An 18,616-nucleotide genomic window follows, 5' to 3' on the forward strand; every position below is an offset into this window, starting at 1 on the left:
ATGAAGGGAATTTCACAATATCCATTCCAGCAACTGCAGCTATTCATTTCTGGAAATGATTCACTGGACAAGAATCAGAATGGTGGAATTAATTTTTAGAGACAGATTGCATTCTGAATAGCATACAAAGACTCTGTAGTCAGCCACGTGTCTTTTTGACCACCAACAGCAGACCCCTGAATCATCCAACCAAAAGATGACTCGTTGTGAACTATTTCCTCTTATTTTACACTCCCACAGTGTGCTGTGTGCCACTGGTATATCCTGAACCTAATTCCCACTTTGATAAAAATTCCAAAACTCATCTCAGAAGGCTCTGGCCACATTCTAATGATATAGCCATCTGCCAGCTTTTACTCTGAGTCACCTGTCAACTACAGAGAAGGAAATTAGTCAGTAGCAAGCACATGAAAGCACACTGATAGTGAGTAGCTGCTTAAGAGTGCCATGCATGCATTTTAGAAATGTAAAATCATGGCATGCCCAAGCTATCCTGAAGAAAAGCAATAAAAATCTATAATATTAAAATGTGAAAAAGGTGAAGATCTGTCAAAATAAGATGGCAAATAGGCAGCATTTCAGTTTAGCTTTCAGTGCCAGCATATTGGAAACAGCAGTGGAGAGAGGACAAAAAAATTCACAAACACTAGACCTGCACTGTGCGTGACAAGAAAAATAATTAAAACAACAAGAGAACTAATCTGCGGCTGCTTAGAAAGTTAACTCTTTGAAGGAATAGGTTAAAGTTAGAGAAAATAAAGGCAAAAAGTCTTACACGAGTAATATTTACTCCACAAATAAGGCTAATATAGTGAATAGGATTACTCATGTAAGTAAAGGTTGCTGGATCAGACCTTAATAAGCTTTCCAACAAGTTTAAGATCACATGAGGTTGATAATCTCACTGACTATTAAATAGTTACTTTTCAGGATCCTACAAAAATGGCATTTCAGATCCACAAACACATCTCTAATACAGCAAACTGCAGCTCAACTGAAAATGCAATCAAATGTTGGATCTCTGTGGGCCAAACTATCAGGTCCTTACTCAGACAAAAGTCACACTGTCTTCAGGGAGTAAGGACTGATTAACAATTTAGGGATTTAAGGATTTCGGCAGTTTTTTATTTGGTTTTATCACTGACATGTAGCTCTACATAATCAGCCACCCTAATCAAGATTTCAACTTCTAAATAAGAGATAGGAAATTAAAAGACAAGAATGGTATCTGTCACTTAGAATCTTCAAAGCACTTTACAAACTTTAACGAATACTTCAGATCAGACGTCTCTTACAGAAAGGACCCAGATCCCATGTATCTGTGATGAGGGAGGAGGTTAGAATTGGGGAGAGGGAGTTCTTGTTTCTGTCTAATACTTGGACTTATTCCTGCATAGGAGATGATCTAATTATTCAACATCTCCGTATATTTCCCCACCCTTCCCCATGTGTCGGATTAACATATTTTAACAATCCATCTCATTAAAGAGAAAAAAAAAACCCAAGAAAGGTAAAAGCTCCCTAAAATAAATAAAATAAAATAATTGCTCTTTGTCTATATTTAATCATGCGCCAATCCCAAACTCTGTGGGTGCATGTACAAATCCAAGCAATACAGAGTATATGACAAAAGCTAAACAAAACTCACTCCCCATCTAACAACTAGATATAAACACAGCTCGCTTCCCACATTCAAGACAAAAGCCTGAACAACCAATGAGCTTTGAAGGTTAATAGTTTTGGGCTCAGCTAGACCAACAAGCAAAGGGCATTATCAAGTTGTGGCCCCTCCGTTACTTCCGAACGTGCTGATGTTCAAAAGTAGGGCTATGGGCAAGACTGCGTTAACCGATCTCAATTACCGGGGGGAAGTAGTGCAAGGGGGGAAGAAAGAGAGAAAGGGACCAAAAACACACAGGGTGCCAAAGATCACCTTGAAATGCACCCCAAATTTAAAGAGAAGTTCAAATGCAGTTTATATGGCACAGGAATACGGTGCTTTCTAGTCAACCCCACTGCACATGCAGGATGCCTACTGAAGCTTTGAAGTGGTCTTCATGTTAAGTGCCTTATAATAATACATTTAATAAACTGTTGGATGCTCAGCCCTGTTCAAAAAATCAGATCGTTTAAATAGATGCCTCAATATGGATTTGGGAGACTACCTTGAGGCTTCTATTTTTTAAAATCTTAGCCTGGATTGTTACTGTAGCATTGTTTATGAGTGCTGGGTTGCACACATTGGATGCTGTTGCACATGGCACACTCTGGCTTGGTACTGTAGGGGATGGCAACATGCTATCCTAAATCATGAGCTCCTGGCATTTAAGTGGGACAAGAAGTATTGGGCTTAATTTGCAACAAGGGAGATTTAGGTTAGACAGTAGAAAAAACGAACTATAATGGAGTTAAGCTCTGGAACAGGCTTCCAAGACAAGTTGTGGAATCCCCAGAACCAGAGGTGTTTAAGAACAGGTTGGACAAACACCTGTCAGGGATGGTTTAGTTTTAGTGGGTCCTGCCCCAGTGGAGGGGGCTGGACTTGATGAGCTCTTCAGGTCCCTTCCAGCTCTACATTTCTAGGATTCTAAATATATATATATATATATATACATATATATATATATATACACACACACACACACGTATGAATGAGAGAGAGAGAGAGAATTAAGCATTTCATTAAAACAAAATAAAAACACATGGACAATGAAGAAGAAAAGGTCACATTCTGAGCCCAGAAAACCTTGAACAGAGTCCCCCTAAAATATACTATCATCACCAGCTCTTCCCAGGGAACACTTTTTACACCAAGCTTTGCTATAATCAATAATATAGTAACAGTGCCTCTATATAAACTTGTTTACGGTTATTCCTAAGAATCAGTCAGTGCCGAAGCAAGTATTTTATTGTGAAATGAACATGCTGGATTTATTCCTAGTTAAAACGTATACAAAACCCTCCAGGACATAAACACTTCCTTTATAAGAAATTAGGCCAGTATGGAAGGTACAAGAGAACTCTCTTGTTACACATTCATAAAATTCTACACATAAAAGACTTTCTACATTACAACCATAAAATCACACGGTGTGTCCCCCTAGCACAAGCATTCAAGAATTTCCTGTCATAAAACCATAACCAGCCCAGCAAACAAAAAAAACCCATATAGGTAAGAGGCATCTGCATCTTATAAAAATACTGTGCTTTCAACAGAACAATCAGACAGTCCCAGGAAGGGTTTATCTTTAACCCTTGTTGCAGATAAAATGGAGATGTCATATAATCTTTATTGGCTAATATGATTTAATGTCATACAACGGTAGAAGCTATTAAAAAGATAACATTTGATAAATATTACCACAAAGGGAAAAAAAGAAGACTACTTACCAATGCTAGAGTTCTACAAATAAGTTGTTTCTGCAGATCTTTCCTGAGTGGAACACTGAAACACAGCAAGTGACTCCATTCAATTGGGCTATGCAGAGGCAATTTTATGAAGAACTACATTAACTGATGGTGAAGGCTGAATTTCAATAGTGATGGGACTGGATGGCAGGCTTTAGGAGTATGTGGGAAGATGAAGAGCTGTTCTGCTGACTCACCCTGGCAGGTAGATCAGATGGGCCACACCAGACCCATTGACCCAATGCACAGAGGCTAGCGAGCTTCTATGTAACAAGAAAAAGCTAGAGACAGGGACAGGAGGACCTGCAAGGAGAAATCATAGGAACTGTGAGCTCAGGCTAATGTTTACATTTACAAGTGCAATCCTGCCACAATGCTTTGTACCAAAGGTAAGATGAAGGCAAACTTCCAAGAAGGGAGTAAATTTGGATCATAACCCACTGGGTGTGTGCCTGTACCAAGTTCAGAGTGGCGTGGGGCTCATGCCTGTTTACAGGCGTGATCATAAGAATCAGTCTCTTGTGTCTTGGGGCTGAAGCCCAGATTTCTGAACAGTTTGCACAATCTGGTCTGGATCACTCAAGGACCTTAAGTAATGGGGATGGGGAAGGGGTGGGGAGAGGAGTCCAATTAACGGTGTGGGTAGAAAACATGGTCTTATGGTTAAACCCCAAGCCTGAGAACTAGAACTCCTGAGAACTAGAACTTCACTGTGGGAAACAGCGCGGGCTGCAGGGATGTGCTAGCCGCTCTTTCCTGAAGCTCCCACTGGCCGGGAACAGCGAACCGCGGCCACTGGGAGCTGTGGGCGGCCGTGCCTGCGGACGGTCAGTGGAAACAAGCTGTCTTGTGGCCCGCCAGCGGATTACCCTGATGGGCTGCGTGCGGCCTGCGGGTCACAGGTTGCCCATTACTGGTATAGATTCAGCCCTCTCAGGACATGCTTCCTTCCATTACAAGGGCTAGTTTTCCCCAACAGTGTCACGCATTTTGCTCCGGGTGGCACAAGCACTTGCACAACCAGCAAGCAGTGATCCGTAGCCTTGTGAATCAGCCTCTGTGTGGGTCCACTGCCTCTTGCACTGGACAAGCTTCACAGTGTACCTAGTTGTATCCTGCTGCACTGGGTTTGGCAAAGATGATAGGGTTGGGCATCGTCACTTCCCTCCCATTAGCATCTCACTCTGTTGGAGGAGTGCTGCCCGTTCCATAGTTCAACTCAACCCATTCTGAACTGCAAACCACAAACTTAGATCAGCCCTAGCTAATGTTTGGGACCCATTCAAGAAGGACAAGTCAGTTCAACATCTCTGTAACTATGAACAGAAGATGTCAGCAGTATTTGCCACGGCTTCATGCCCATCATTCTTCAGACCCGTGAATAGGAAGAATTTACATTTATCACTGTCACCTTAACACTTGACTCAGTCCTTGGACTGGATTTTGTCCCACTTAAGTCAATGGCAAAGTAAGTGTTGATTTCATTGGCTGCAGAACTGGGGTTCTGCAGATAAACCAGGAGGCCTGGGCAAGGCAGAACAGCTCTCAGCACAACCACCACTGAGCGTTACCTTTCTCCTTTCCTCTTCTGAATAGGATTTGACTGTTGGCAATCTCAGCAGAGGCCAAGGACTGAATGGCACATGGAAACTGAGCTGCCTCTCAACCAAAGGTCACCTTTCAGATCAGGATTGAAACATTTGGATAGGGCAGGATGGGAAAGCTTTCCGTGCCACAATTCATGCTACGGGAATGTCACTCTTTTCAGGGCTGTTAATCCAGCACCAGTTACATATAAGTGATAGCCAAGTCCCAAGCCACAGGGCAAGTATTGCTGAAAAGCATTGACTGCATTTCTTTGTTGGAAGAAAAAGAGTACTTGTGGCACCTTAGAGACTAACCAATTTATTTGAGCATAAGCTTTCGTGAGCTACAGCTCACTTCATCGGATGCATACTGTGGAAAGTGTAGAAGATATCTATATATATCTAGATATAGATATAAAAAGATCTTCTACACTTTCCACAGTATGCATCCGATGAAGTGAGCTGTAGCTCACGAAAGCTTATGCTCAAATAAATTGGTTAGTCTCTAAGGTGCCACAAGTACTCCTTTTCTTTTTGCGAATACAGACTAACACGGCTGTTACTCTGAAACCTGTCATTTCTTTGTTGGATATCTTTATACTCCCTAACAACACGGCTAAATACAGTAATGATCCTGTTGCAAAAAGAGTGTCAGATAATCCCTCTGCTCTGAATATGCAAACACCCCATAAGCAATACAAATCAGCTGGATTTCGAACATAAAGATGCCATTGTGCCTATTTTATCCTTCTCTTCTCCCTACCAGGTCTGCACAGTGAGGAGAGAATGGGCCAGTACCATGAAGGCAGCTTGGTTCAACAGTTTGGGTATAGGAATGGAACTTTGGGCAAATCATGTCACCTCTCTCTGCCTCAATTTCTCCAGCTCTACAATGAAATTATTGATTTACCCTTCTGTGCAAAAGGCGTAGAGATCTACAGACTAAAGACACCACTGTTTGTGAAGCAGTGGGTTTTCCCCCACACCTCCATCCACTGAGTGGAAGAAAAATAAATCCTCTAGTATTCGGCTGTTATAGGTGCAGCAATACCTGCTGGGAGTCACAGTATAGTTTTAGGGTACGTCTGCACTACAGCTTGAGATGCAATTTCCAGCTCAGTACACGGACTAGCTTTGATCGAGCTAGCACTCTAAAAATGGCAGTGGGGCCACAGCAGCCTGGGCAGCAGCACAGGCTAGCTGCCAGAGTACAATCCCATCCAATTATCCACATTCAATCCAGTCAATTATTCAAATTCCTTCTGTTTTAATAAGGAGAATGTTTGTGAGGAAGAGAAGGGAGTCTTGTGGCTAAGGCACACTGTAACACTTTCAAAGTGCTTAAACTGGGAGGCCTGTGTTACATTCCCTATTCTACCATGAGTTTTTTGTTTTAACGGAGGCAAGTCACACAACTCTCTATAAAACAGGGATAATGATGCTTAGCTACATCAAGTCCAAATTTCCCACAGGTGAGGACAAAATAATGAAAGGGGTCGTTTTGTTAGGAAAATTCAGTGAGAATTTCCTCACAGAGATGTCTATGAGGAACCCTGCCCATGCAGAAAAGCTGCCCCCAAAGACGGTGGATCCCAGGAGACACATGGGAGAGCAGGACCAGTCAGCAGTTCTGGGTCTCTGACACCTCCCACAGCTCCTTGCACAGACAGCATGGTTTCATTAGAACCATACTTCCTGGAATTCCTCCTGGCCAAAGCAACTCCCTGAGAATCTAGGAGGGATCACACACAAAAAAGTTAACAAAGTTTCCTCTGGCCCATCTCCCTCCTTGCCCAGCTGATAACCAGATACAGATGAAGGTTTCTACAGGATCTGGGAAGGTACAGTAGAGCATAGTGATCCAGAAACATCTGAACCCCCCCCATAAGCATGCCGAAGGGATGAGCAGATCCTGGCAGACACAATCGGGACCTCAGTCTGTGCCTGCCCGTTCCCATCTGAAATCCATGAGTATTTTACCGTTGATTTCAAAGGGAGCAGAAGCAGGCACTTTGCAAGTATCAATCCATTGACTTTAATTAAGAACTTTGAGATCCTCAGAGAGAAGAGGCTATATAAGCACACCGTATTATTTCTTGTTATTATTAATCTTAGGTGATATGAATAACTATTTTCCATTAATAGATCTGATTTATAAAAGCAGATTTATTTATTTTAGTAAAAGTGCTGTTTAAGCCTATGTTGATGATTCAGGATTTTTTTTTTTTTTCAAATTTAAAAGATAAACATAACTGCTTTTCAGTTTTGTTCTAATTGCATATCTCCTGTTTATTTAAATCTACCACCCCCCTTTTTACCCAGTGTGTAACGATATTACTGTACTGTAGTAGATTAGCAGCTTTATGCATACAAATGGCTGTGGTCCATGATTTTGGTTGCCCGGAATAATCAACATCCTTGGTCAAAGAACATCTAACAATTAATACACTCCATTTAGCTGTCACCAGTGATGTCACCAAGTGCAAAGTACAACAACAGAAATGACAGCTAGGCAAGATGAAGCTTTTCTAAAGTATTGTTCAACCAACAATCTCACAAACCCTTCATTATTTATCTGCCTGTGGAAATGAATGCCACGCTAAGAACACCCTATGTATTTTTTATACCAGAGTAGGAGATACTTAATCAAATTCACTACTCTCAGAGCAGAATGTGTACATTACATTACAAGCAGAATCATATGCTTTTGGAGAAACGGAAAGTCAAGAGCCTGCCCTTGCATTGACGGCTACTGGGTTTTCAGGAAACAACCCTTGGCTATCATGCCACACTAGGGTGACCAGATGTCCCGATTTTATAGGGACAGTCCCGATTTTTGGGTCTTTTTCTTATATAGGCTCCTATTACCTCCCACCCTCTTCCCAATTTTTCACATTTGCTGTCTGGTCACCCTATGCCACACCAATGCATTAGTGCACCAGGGAATTCACAGACTTGAGTGGACCAGCTTCCAGGGTTCTGCAACCTGCTTCCTGATTGGCCACATGGGCTTGACCCTGGTGGCTGGTGACTATACATAAACTTTCAGCTTCCCTTCTGGCCTTGTTTGAGCCAGGGCCTGCGAGTTGCTACTTGGGCTCACCTGACTTTGCCTTATAGCTCTGTCTGATGGAGGGTTGTTGCCTGACCCTAACCCCAACAGCTGCCTTGCTGTACCTCCCCCTGGATTGAATCTCCAGGCAATGAGACCTCTTGCATGAACTCTGACCATTGATTGGGACTGCCCTTTGACCAGCCTGACCCCTGGGCATTACATGGAGTCCTATTAAAGCAGAGAGATAGATGTGAAGTGTATCAGACAATAAATATGAATGATTTTCACTTTTAAAGTGTCCCTGTACACTGGACAAATATGTAAACCACTTTGTTTACTCTGAGGTCCCCCACACAATATTTCAGCATGGCGGGGAAAGACACAGGTATATGTAGGAACAGGAGTAGGAACACCTGAATCACTGATAATAATACTTTGCACTTTTATCATCTACACATCTCAAAATTCCTTGCAGAAATAGGTAGTATCACTGGTACCGAGCCTTGGCTACACTGCAATTGCTTGCACTGTACTGCTGGCATAAAGCGGCACTAAAGGTCAGCCCTCCGCCTCCCTGTGGCCAGTGTAGGGGTCATGGCCAGGACTTTCTTGCACCCTGATCATCTGTCTAAGGGTTTTATATTGCTCCCTCCCTCCCTCACCCCCCAGTATCTGAACTCCTTCCTTACCACAAATCAATACTGAAGCCTCCAGTTGACTTCATGGAATTTCTGACACTTCTCCCTTTTCAGAGTCAACGTTCTGCTTGAGGTCGGGTTTTATTTGTTTGTTTGGTTTTGATACCTAGCTCGTACACTGGCCATTGGAGCTGCTGGCCCCTGATGCGCTTGAGAGTAATCCTCACACTGCTCGTATATTGAGGACTGGCCTGATACTCAGTCAACACAGAATAAAGGGAGCAAAAAGGTGGTTAACCCATCTTTCTGCTCCCTGTCTTCCTGTGGTGTACTGTGGTCTCCTCAGCCCCCCCACAGACAAGTTAAGTTACTTGCCCAAAGTCACCCAGAGGGTATAAGGTGGATAGAAAGCTGGCTAGATTGTCGGGCTCAATGGGTAGTGATCAATGGCTCCATGTCTAGTTGGCAGCTGGTATCAAGTGGAGTGCCCCAAGGGTCGGTCCTCGGGCCGGTTGTGTTCAATATCTTCATAAATGATCTGGACGATGGTGTGGATTGCACCCTCAGCAAGTTTGCAGATGACACTAAACTGGGAGGAGAGGTACATACGCTGGAGGGTAGGGATAGGATACAGAGGGACCTAGACAAATTGGAGGATTGGGCCAAAAGAAATCTGATGAGGTTCAACAAGGACAAGTGCAGAGTCCTGCACTTAGGACGGAAGAATCCAATGCACCGCTACAGACTAGGGACCGAATGGTTAGGCAGCAGTTCTGCAGAAAAGGACCTACGGGTTACAGTGGACGAGAAGCTGGATATGAGTCAACAGTGTGCCCTTGTTGCCAAGAAGGCCAATGGCATTTCGGGATGTAGAAGTAGCGGCATTGCCAGCAGATCGAGGGACATGATCGTTCCCCTCTATTCGACACTGGTGAGGCCTCATCTGGAGTACTGTGTCCAGTTTTGGGCCCCACACTACAAGAAGGATGTGGAAAAATTGGAAAACGTCCAGCGGAGGGCAACAAAAATGATCAGGGGACTGGAACACATGACTTATGAGGAGATGCTGAGGGAACTGGGCATGTTTAGTCTACGGAAGAGAAGAATGAGGGGGGATTTGATAGCTGCTTTCAACTACCTGAAAGGGGGTTCCAAAGAGGATGGCTCTAGACTGTTCTCAGTGGTAGCAGATGACAGAACAAGGAGTAATGGTCTCAAGTTGCAGTGGGGTAGATTTAGGTTGGATATTAGGAAAAACTTTTTCACTAGGAAGGTGGTGAAACACTGGAATGCATTACCTAGGGAGGTGGTGGAATCTCCTTCCTTAGAAGTTTTTAAGGTCAGGCTTGACAAAGCCCTGGCTGGGCTGATTTAATTGGGGATCGGTCCTGCTTTGAGCAGGGGGTTGGACTAGATGACCTCCTGAGGTCTCTTCCAACCCCGATATTCTATGATTCTATGGCAGAGCTGGAAAAAGGACCCAGCTCTCCTAACTGCCAGTTTCCTACTTCCTACGCTGGATCATGCTGCATCCAGCTTGGACACTTTCTATATAGCCTTCACTTACTCACTCAGTGCTTCAGTTTCCTCTTCTGGGGATGGGGATGATAACTGATAACTGTACAACGGGGATGATAACTGCTTCACAGGGAAGGCTGGGAGGGTGTGTGTGTGTGAGAGAGAGAGAGGTTATAGTTTACTGTTTGTAAAGCATTCTGCAAACATACAGCATTATTACTAACATCCTCATCAGCTGACATTTCTACAGCTCTCCATCATGTTTGCATGCTTAGGAGTATAAGGAGCCCTGAGGGCATGGGCTACAATGACTCAGTGAACAGACAGGTGCCATTTCTGCACAGCTCCACCAATACCCCTCTAGCCTGCCCCACCCTTGCTGTGTCAATGCTGGAACGCTCATGAGCAGTCACTGCCAATTACAACAAAGTTCTCAGCATCTGCTGATGTGATCAATTTTCCACTAAGGACTAGGAAGAGACAATCCACTTTACTGCATTTTGCAGATTTAAGATTAATTTGAACCCAAGTTCTCTGAGGTGAAAGAATGGGGCTTTAATACATTTCAGTGCTCTGGGGGCTCTGCCAGAGAGATAAGTGAAATAGGACAAACATAGCATCATATTCCTACTGATTGATGAGAGACTTGCATAGTGCAAAAGACTGTTAAGTTTCTAGAGCTCCATCATTTTTCTCCACATATAAATGCCTTTAATCACTTTTGCTAACTACTAGAGATGGGGTCCAAATCATCCTACCAAAACTGAATATACCAGTACTTTTTGGAAGTTCTGATCAACAGCCTGTCTTCACTAATTACCAAAGCTTTTTGAGTTGGATCAAAGGTATGCTCTCTCCCAGATCCACCTTCTCCCTTTACTTGACCCTACAATGAAATCATAATGCTGAATTTGTGATGTCCCCTTTCTTTGCATTGCAGCAGAATAGAATGTCAGAGGGCAACAATTTCTCTGCATGTTCAAGCTGAACTGGGAGTAGCAAAGACATTATTAAAGTTGGAAAATGGCTGACAGGACCCTGGCCAAGCCCACCTATGTACTGGGGTAGGGTTTCCAACCCACCAGGATTATTATAACATCTCCAGGAGTTCAAGATTAATCTGTAATTAAATGTTATTTCATGTGCTGAAACCTCCAGGAATATGTCCAACCAAAATTAGCAACCTAATTGCGGGTGGGATGTGTGTGTCGCATGGGTCCATACTCTTGGGTCTGATTTCAGGATAATGTCCCTAATTTTTGTATAAGACATTTTTCCCCCAAAGTTTCCCTTAGTATGAAAGTTGCTCTGTGAATTTAATGTGTCTGAAGTATTTCTCCTGAAAATGTAAATATTCTGCAATGTAATAACTTTGAAGGAAGAGTCAGTTTAAGGGAGAGATGAAAAATGTATACTTTTAAACAAATTTTTATAATCCTACTCAACCAGATTAATTTCTAAAATTGCCTTTTTCAGGTGACTGCTTTACTTCTATTTGACCAATATCCCTATCCGCATCCAACTTTAGAGAAAACTTCTGTTAATTTTGAGTTTCAGTACCAAGGTACTGAGAACTGCTACCCATAGCCAGGGCCAGGTTTATTCCTGTTTTCCCACACAACTTCCTGTTTTCCCAATAGCATATCTAGGTACTCCATCTCCTGGATCCCACAGAATATTTCCAGCTCCATTTCACCTCACTCACCTAATGTTTCTCTTCTGCTCTACACTGACTGTCCCAATGCCCCTGCACAGTTTCAATTTCGGAAAATTCTCAGTAGGTTGCCAGGAAGAACCCCCTCAGTGTCCTCCACAACCCTTCACAAAATTTAACTGCACTTGTTATATGGAAACTCCAATCTCTCATTTGTATTCCCAGTCACATCATCAATGGGTGTTGTTTTCCTTCATGTGATGACCCCTTCACATTTCAGTTAGTTAAGTTTAGCAATGATGTCCCTCAGAATTTATTCAATGGGAGCTGCAGGGGTCATCTCTGGAAGGTGTTGGGAGGAGGCCATGGGGAAGTAGCCCAGGGAGTTGTAGCTGTCACGCAGCTGTTACAGGAGCCACTGTAGACAGCTGCAATCCACAGGGCCCTGGGCTGGAACCTGGAGTAGAGGGTGGGCCTGGGTTCCCCCCATCCCTCAAACTCCCTACTTGGAGGAGTTGACCTGGACTGTGGGTTCCACCAGAGGGGAAGGTCTCTGGCCTGTTCCCTGATCCACTAGGTGGATCAGCAGAGATTGTGGGGATTGTTCTTCCTTTTCCCCATGCTGGCCAGTGATGAGGTTAACTGAGTGAACGGCAGATCTGAGCCATGAAAGTGGCCAAACTGAGGGCTGCCGTGAACCTCTGAGACGAGCAAATCTGCCAATAAGTGCAGGACCCACCAAGGCAGAGGAGGAACTTTGTCACTGTACCCAGATTTAAGAAATTTGGCCTATTTTTTTTATTCCTCTTTTTTTGAAGGAACTGTCACAATTTACTGATGTTGAAGAGTAAGGCCCCAATCCAGGAGACCTTGACTTTGAGACTACTCATGTGCTTACAGTGCATTGCTGAATCAGCCCCTAAACAAGAATATCCAGTACCTTTAGAGCAGTGGTGGGCAACCTGCAGCCCGCGGGCCACATGCAGCCTGTCAGGGTAATCTGCCGGCAGGCCGCAAGACAGTTTGTTTACACTGACCGTCCCACAGCCAATGGGAGCTGCGGGAAGTGGCGTGGGCTACAGGGACATGTTGGCCACCATTTCCCATGGCTCCCATTGGCCGGGAACAGCGAACCATGGCCACTGGGAGCTGTGGGTGGCTGTGCCTGCAGACGGTCAATGTAAACAAACTGTCTTGCGGCCCACTAGCAGATTACCCTGACGGGCCACAGGTTGCCCACCACTGCTCTAGAGATTCCAGAATGATATAATCACGGTTTAGAAAATTAGGAGGACTAATAGAAAAAACTATGACCTAATGAGGTACATTGTCAAGATAGGTTTATTAGACATCATTAAGTCAAATGCAACCATGGCGTAATCCCAACAGTTTACACAAGCCATGAACTGGGCCCATTGTTTTGACTATATTTTTCACTTTGCACATCCATAATGCTTTCTATTTGAGGAGCTCCAAGCCCTTTAAAACATTAATTAAATAAAGTTTTGCAATCCTCAGTTAGATAGCCGCTATTATTCCTATTCTAGAAAAATGGTAAAACCAAGAGTAGAGAAGGTAAGTTGTCCAAAATCACACACTAAGTCAACAGCAGAGGCCAGAAACAGAACCTAGATCCACTGGTTCCTAGTCTGATGCTTCAACTATTATACAATATTTCTTCTCAGATTAAAATAATTATCTATGGCCAAAAAGATGCAAGCACCACAGTAGCAAACCACCAACATCTCTATGGCAAAGGGAATAGAACTCATGATCTCTGGCTCCAAAAAGAAAGGTAAATCTCACTAAGTGAGCTCAAAGAAGCAGGCTTAGGTGAGACAATACATATATTAACAGATCTGGCACAGCCAGTCAAAAGAGGCCAATGATAAAAAGCCTGCCTATCACACAAGCATTAACTCACATTAATGTACCGCGACCCCATTGTGTAATCTTGAGTAAATATTGACAGTACTTTCAATCACCCCTGTAATAGAAGAACAGTCCAGAGACTAAAAATAAATAGCATCATGTGGGTTAATACCACTGTTCACATAGACATTCCCCACAAATGTTAAAATACTTTTAAAAAAAACTATCATGCTTAGAATTAAGCCATTTTGATCTAAAATATTTTACACCAATGCAACTTCACTGACTCCAGTGAACTTACTTCTGACTTACACCAGAGTATCAGAGCAGAGTTAGGGTCCTTTCCCAAAATAGCATATAATCTAATTTATGTCTTAATTTAATGAATTATGAAAATCAATATTGGAGAGCAAGGAAGTTAATTACTGCTATGTCTTTATTTCCCCTTGTCCCAAATGCCTGGGTCACTGAGCACACTCAGCCCTTGGTAGGTTGTAGGTAGCACACTCAGCTCTTGGTAGGTTATTTACTATTTATTACAACAAGCATGAATGAGATGATGACAGCCTCTTTGCAATTATGCCTGACCTTAACTGACTGGAAGCTTTTAGAGCCCAGGGCAATATTGCACTACATAACCTAAGAACTGTAATATTATTATCAACTGCTACTTTTTTGTTTATTTGATTTATTGCAATGAGTTGTAGACACCATGTTGTGTAATAAAACCCACCCAGGAACCAAGAATTCACTACATGCTCTTCAAGTTCACCTATGTGGGGTTTTATGAAATACACACCTCTTGTCAGACTCTCCTGCCAAAAGATATAGAGTTGGAAACCCCAAGAAGAGGGGTTGGCAGCTTTCACTTCCAGTGATGAGCTTTCAAACTTGCCTGTATTTCTTCTGGAAATAAATTCTCACCTCAGGATCGTGAAAACTCTCTGGGCTCTGCTTGATTCCATTTTACATGAATATAAATGAACTCATTCTGATACAGCCAACACTTCCCCATTTGTTTCCCTTTTTTTCTTCTCTGGAAAGAATAAGAAGCCAGAATGGATGAATGAGCACTACCAGAGAAGGTCACCCAACAGATGACATCTTCTTTACTCCTTATCCATATTTAAGTGTTTGAGTGTCAGAGGAGAGATGTGCACTTTCTCCCAGCCATATATATTATTTAATAGGTTATTTCCTGCCCCGAAGCATTAACTCAAGCTCTGGGTTAGTCCAAACAGTGTTTTAACCCACCTTTTAATCTCCCCCCTCTCCTTAAACACACACAGTTATAGCCACATTGCAGCAACTCCTAATAGGTGCATACTCAGTGCTCCTGCTATATGTCACCGAGATGTAAGCGGGGGAACAGTCCCGCTATTGTGGGGATCTTTCCTGGCTTCTCTACTACCCCGGTGAAGTGGGCTAGCGAAAGGAGCTGAGTCCTCGCTCCCACTTCCTTCAACCAGTGGCCTCCCCTTCCACTCTCCTGTCTGGCAGAGTCCTCGTAACCCCAACAAGGCTGGGCCCAGGATTCCTGGGGGGCCCGACCTCCAACCCTGCTGTGGTCACCTAGGACAGGGCCTAGGGTGTCCCCACTCCGGGGTGTTCTCTCTACACTGGGCACTCCTCTGACCCACTGATCATTACATACAAGTTAAAGCAAAAGCAAGTTATTTAATCAACAATTAATTCTAAAAAGAATAAGGAAAAATGGGAAAGGGTTAAAGGGAACACATCACCCCGCTCTGTGGCAGGGAACATCACAAACAGTGTCTCTGGAATGTCAGGGCAGTTCACAGTCTGTTCCTTGTAAGTCCCAGGCCTTCTTCTCAGGCCCTGGCTGAGCTGCAGGGATGCTGTGGGTTGGGCACTCGCTCTGGTGGTGGCCTCATCCTCTCAGGCTCTAAGTGGTAGGACCCTTCTTCCCAGTGTCGCCCCTGTCCTGTTGGGGTTACGATCCAAGCCTGGCCTGCAGAGCCTCTTGGCTGAGGCTTCTCCCTGTGTTGGGCCCGCTGCCCAGGGTCCCCCTCGCTCTCCCCAGCTGCCCACCGCACCCAGCTCCGGACTCCTCCAGCCCCAGCTCCACCACTCTGGCTCAGCGCTGCTGCTGCCGCTGCTCTGCCTCCAGCTCCCTGGGCTGCTTCTCTGGCCCCTCTGGCTCTGGTTGCTATAGCTCCGCTCCCAGGACAGGTCTGCTCTGCAGGCCGCTTCTATGACTGTGCTCTCAGCACTGACCTGCTTCGTGGGCCAATTTTCTGGCCCCTCTGGCTCTGGTTGCTGCCACTCTGCTCCAGGGCAAGTCTGCTCTCTCTGGGCTGTGCCTCTAGCTTTGGGGCTGCAGCTCTATAGACCACTGGACCAGGGGGATGAGGTGGACGAGGCTTTCTTCCGGCAACTCACGGAAGTTACTAGATCGCAGGCCCTGGTTCTCATGGGAGACTTCAATCACCCGGATATCTGCTGGGAGAGCAATACAGCAGTGCACAGACAATCCAGGAAGGTTTTGGAAAGTGTAGGGGACAATTTCCTGGTGGAAGTGCTGGAGGAATCAACTAGGGGAAGAGCTCTTCTTGACCTGCTGCTCACAAACCGGGAAGAATTAGTACAGGAAGCAAACGTGGATGGGAACCTGGGAGGCAGTGATCATGAGATGTTCGAGTTCAGGATCCTGTCACAGGGAAGAAAGGAGAGCTGTAGAATACAGACCCTGGACTTCAGAAAAGCAGACTTTGACTCCCTCAGGGAACTGATGGGCAGGATCCCCTGGGAGAATAACATGAGGGGGAAAGGAGTCCAGGAGAGCTGGCTGTATTTTAAAGAATCCTTTTTGAGGTTACAGGGACAAACCATCCCGATGTGTAGAAAGAATAGTAAATATGGCAGGCGACCAGCTTGGCTTAACAGTGAAATCCTTGCTGATCTTAAACACAAAAAAGAAGCTTACAAGAAGTGGAAGATTGGACAAATGACCAGGGAAGAGTATAAAAATATTGCTCGGGCATGCAGGAGTGAAATCAGGAAGGCCAAATCACACCTGGAGTTGCAGCTAGCACGAGATGTGAAGAGTAACAAGAAGGGTTTCTTCAGGTTTGTTAGCAACAAGAAGAAAGTCAAGGAAAGTGTGGGCCCCTTACTGAATGAGGGAGGCAACCTAGTGACAGAGGATGTGGAAAAAGCAAATGTACTCAATGCTTTTTTTGCCTCTATCTTCACGAATAAGGTCAGCTCCCAGACTACTGCGCTGGGCAGCATGCATGGGGAGGAGCTGACCAGCCCTCTGTGGAGAAAGAAGTGGTTTGGGACTATTTAGAAAAGCTGGACGAGCACAAGTCCATGGGGCCGGATGCGTTGCATCCGAGAGTGCTAAAGGAGTTGGCGGATGTGATTGCAGAGCCATTGGCCATTATCTTTGAAAACTCATGGCGATCGGGGGAAGTCCCGGAAGACTGGAAAAGGGCTAATGTAGTGCCCATCTTTAAAAAAGGAAGGAGGAGGATCCTGGGAACTACAGGCCAGTCAGCCTCACCTCAGTCCCTGGAAAAATCATGGTGCTGATCCTCAAGGAATCAATTCTGAAGCACTTAGAGGAGAGGAAAGTGATCAGGAACAGTCAGCATGGATTCACCAAGGGCAAGTCATGCCTGACTAATCTAACTGCCTTCTATGACGAGATAAGGGGAAAGCAATTGACGTGTTGTTCCTTGATTTTAGCAAAGCTTTTGACACAGTCTCCCACAGTATTCTTGCCAGCAAGTTAAAGAAGTATGGGCTGGATGAATGGACAATAAAGTGGATAGAAAGCTGGCTAGATCGTCGGGCTCAACAGGTAGTGATCAATGGCTCCATGTCTAGTTGGCAGCCGGTATCAAGTGGAGTGCCCCAAGGGTCGGTCCTCGGGCCGGTTGTGTTCAATATCTTCATAAATGATCTGGAGGACGGTGTGGATTGGACCCTCAGCAAGTTTGCAGATGACACTAAACTGGGAGGAGAGGTACATACGCTGGAGGATAGGGATAGGATACAGAGGGACCTAGACAAATTAGAGGACTGGGCGAAAAGAAATCTGATGAGGTTCAACAAGGACAAGTGCAGAGTCCTGCACTTAGGACGGAAGAATCCCATGCACTGCTACAGACTTGGGACCAAATGGCTAGGCAGCAGTTCTGCAGAAAAGGACCTAGGGGTTACAGTGGACGAGAAGCTGGATATGAGTCAACAGTGTGCCCTTGATGCCAAGAAGGCCAATGGCATTTTGGGATGTAGAAGTAGGGGCATTGCCAGCAGATCGAGGGACGTGATCGTTCCCCTCTATTCGACATTGGTGAGGCCTTATCTGGAGTACTGTATCCAGTTTTGGGCCCCACACTACAAGAAGGATGTGGAAAATTGGAAAACGTCCAGCGGAGGACAACAAAAATGATTAGGGGACTAGAACACATGACTTATGAGGAGAAGCTGAGGGAACTGGGATTGTTTAGTGTGTGGAAGAGAAGAATGAGGGAGGATTTGATAGCTGCTTTCAACTACCTGAAAGGGGATTCCAAAGAGGGTGGCTCTAGACTGTTCTCAGTAGTAGCAGATGACAGAACAAGGAGTAATGGTCTCAAGTTGCAGTGGGGGAGGTTTAGGTTGGATATTAGGAAAAACTTTTTCACTACGAGGGTGGTGAAACACTGGAATGGGTTACCTAGGGAGGTGGTGGAATCTCCTTCTTTTGAGGTTTTTAAGATCAGGCTTGACAAAGCCCTGGCTGGGATGATTTAGTTGGGGATTGGTCCTGCTTTGAGCAGGGGGTTGGACTAGATGACCTCCTGAGGTCCCTTCCAACCCTGATATTCTATGATTCTCTGCTCCCAGGACAGAGTCTGCTCTCTCTGGGCTG

The 18,616-nt window shown here is 44.6% G+C and overlaps 1 long non-coding RNA gene across 4 annotated transcripts in view; it reads right to left on the bottom strand.

Annotated features, from left to right (window-relative positions):
* The window catches only part of LOC114018684, a 293,307-nt gene that overhangs the window by 125,226 nt on the left and 149,465 nt on the right, over positions 1-18,616 (bottom strand). For all 4 annotated transcript variants that reach the window (XR_006283232.1, XR_006283234.1, XR_006283233.1 and 1 more), the window contains one exon: positions 3,391-3,711. This is a non-coding gene — a long non-coding RNA (uncharacterized LOC114018684). The remainder of the gene's footprint in view (positions 1-3,390; positions 3,712-18,616) is intronic.

The sequence above is a fragment of the Chelonia mydas genome, chromosome 1 (assembly GCF_015237465.2).
Source record: "Chelonia mydas isolate rCheMyd1 chromosome 1, rCheMyd1.pri.v2, whole genome shotgun sequence".
Lineage (NCBI taxonomy): Eukaryota > Metazoa > Chordata > Testudines > Cheloniidae > Chelonia > Chelonia mydas.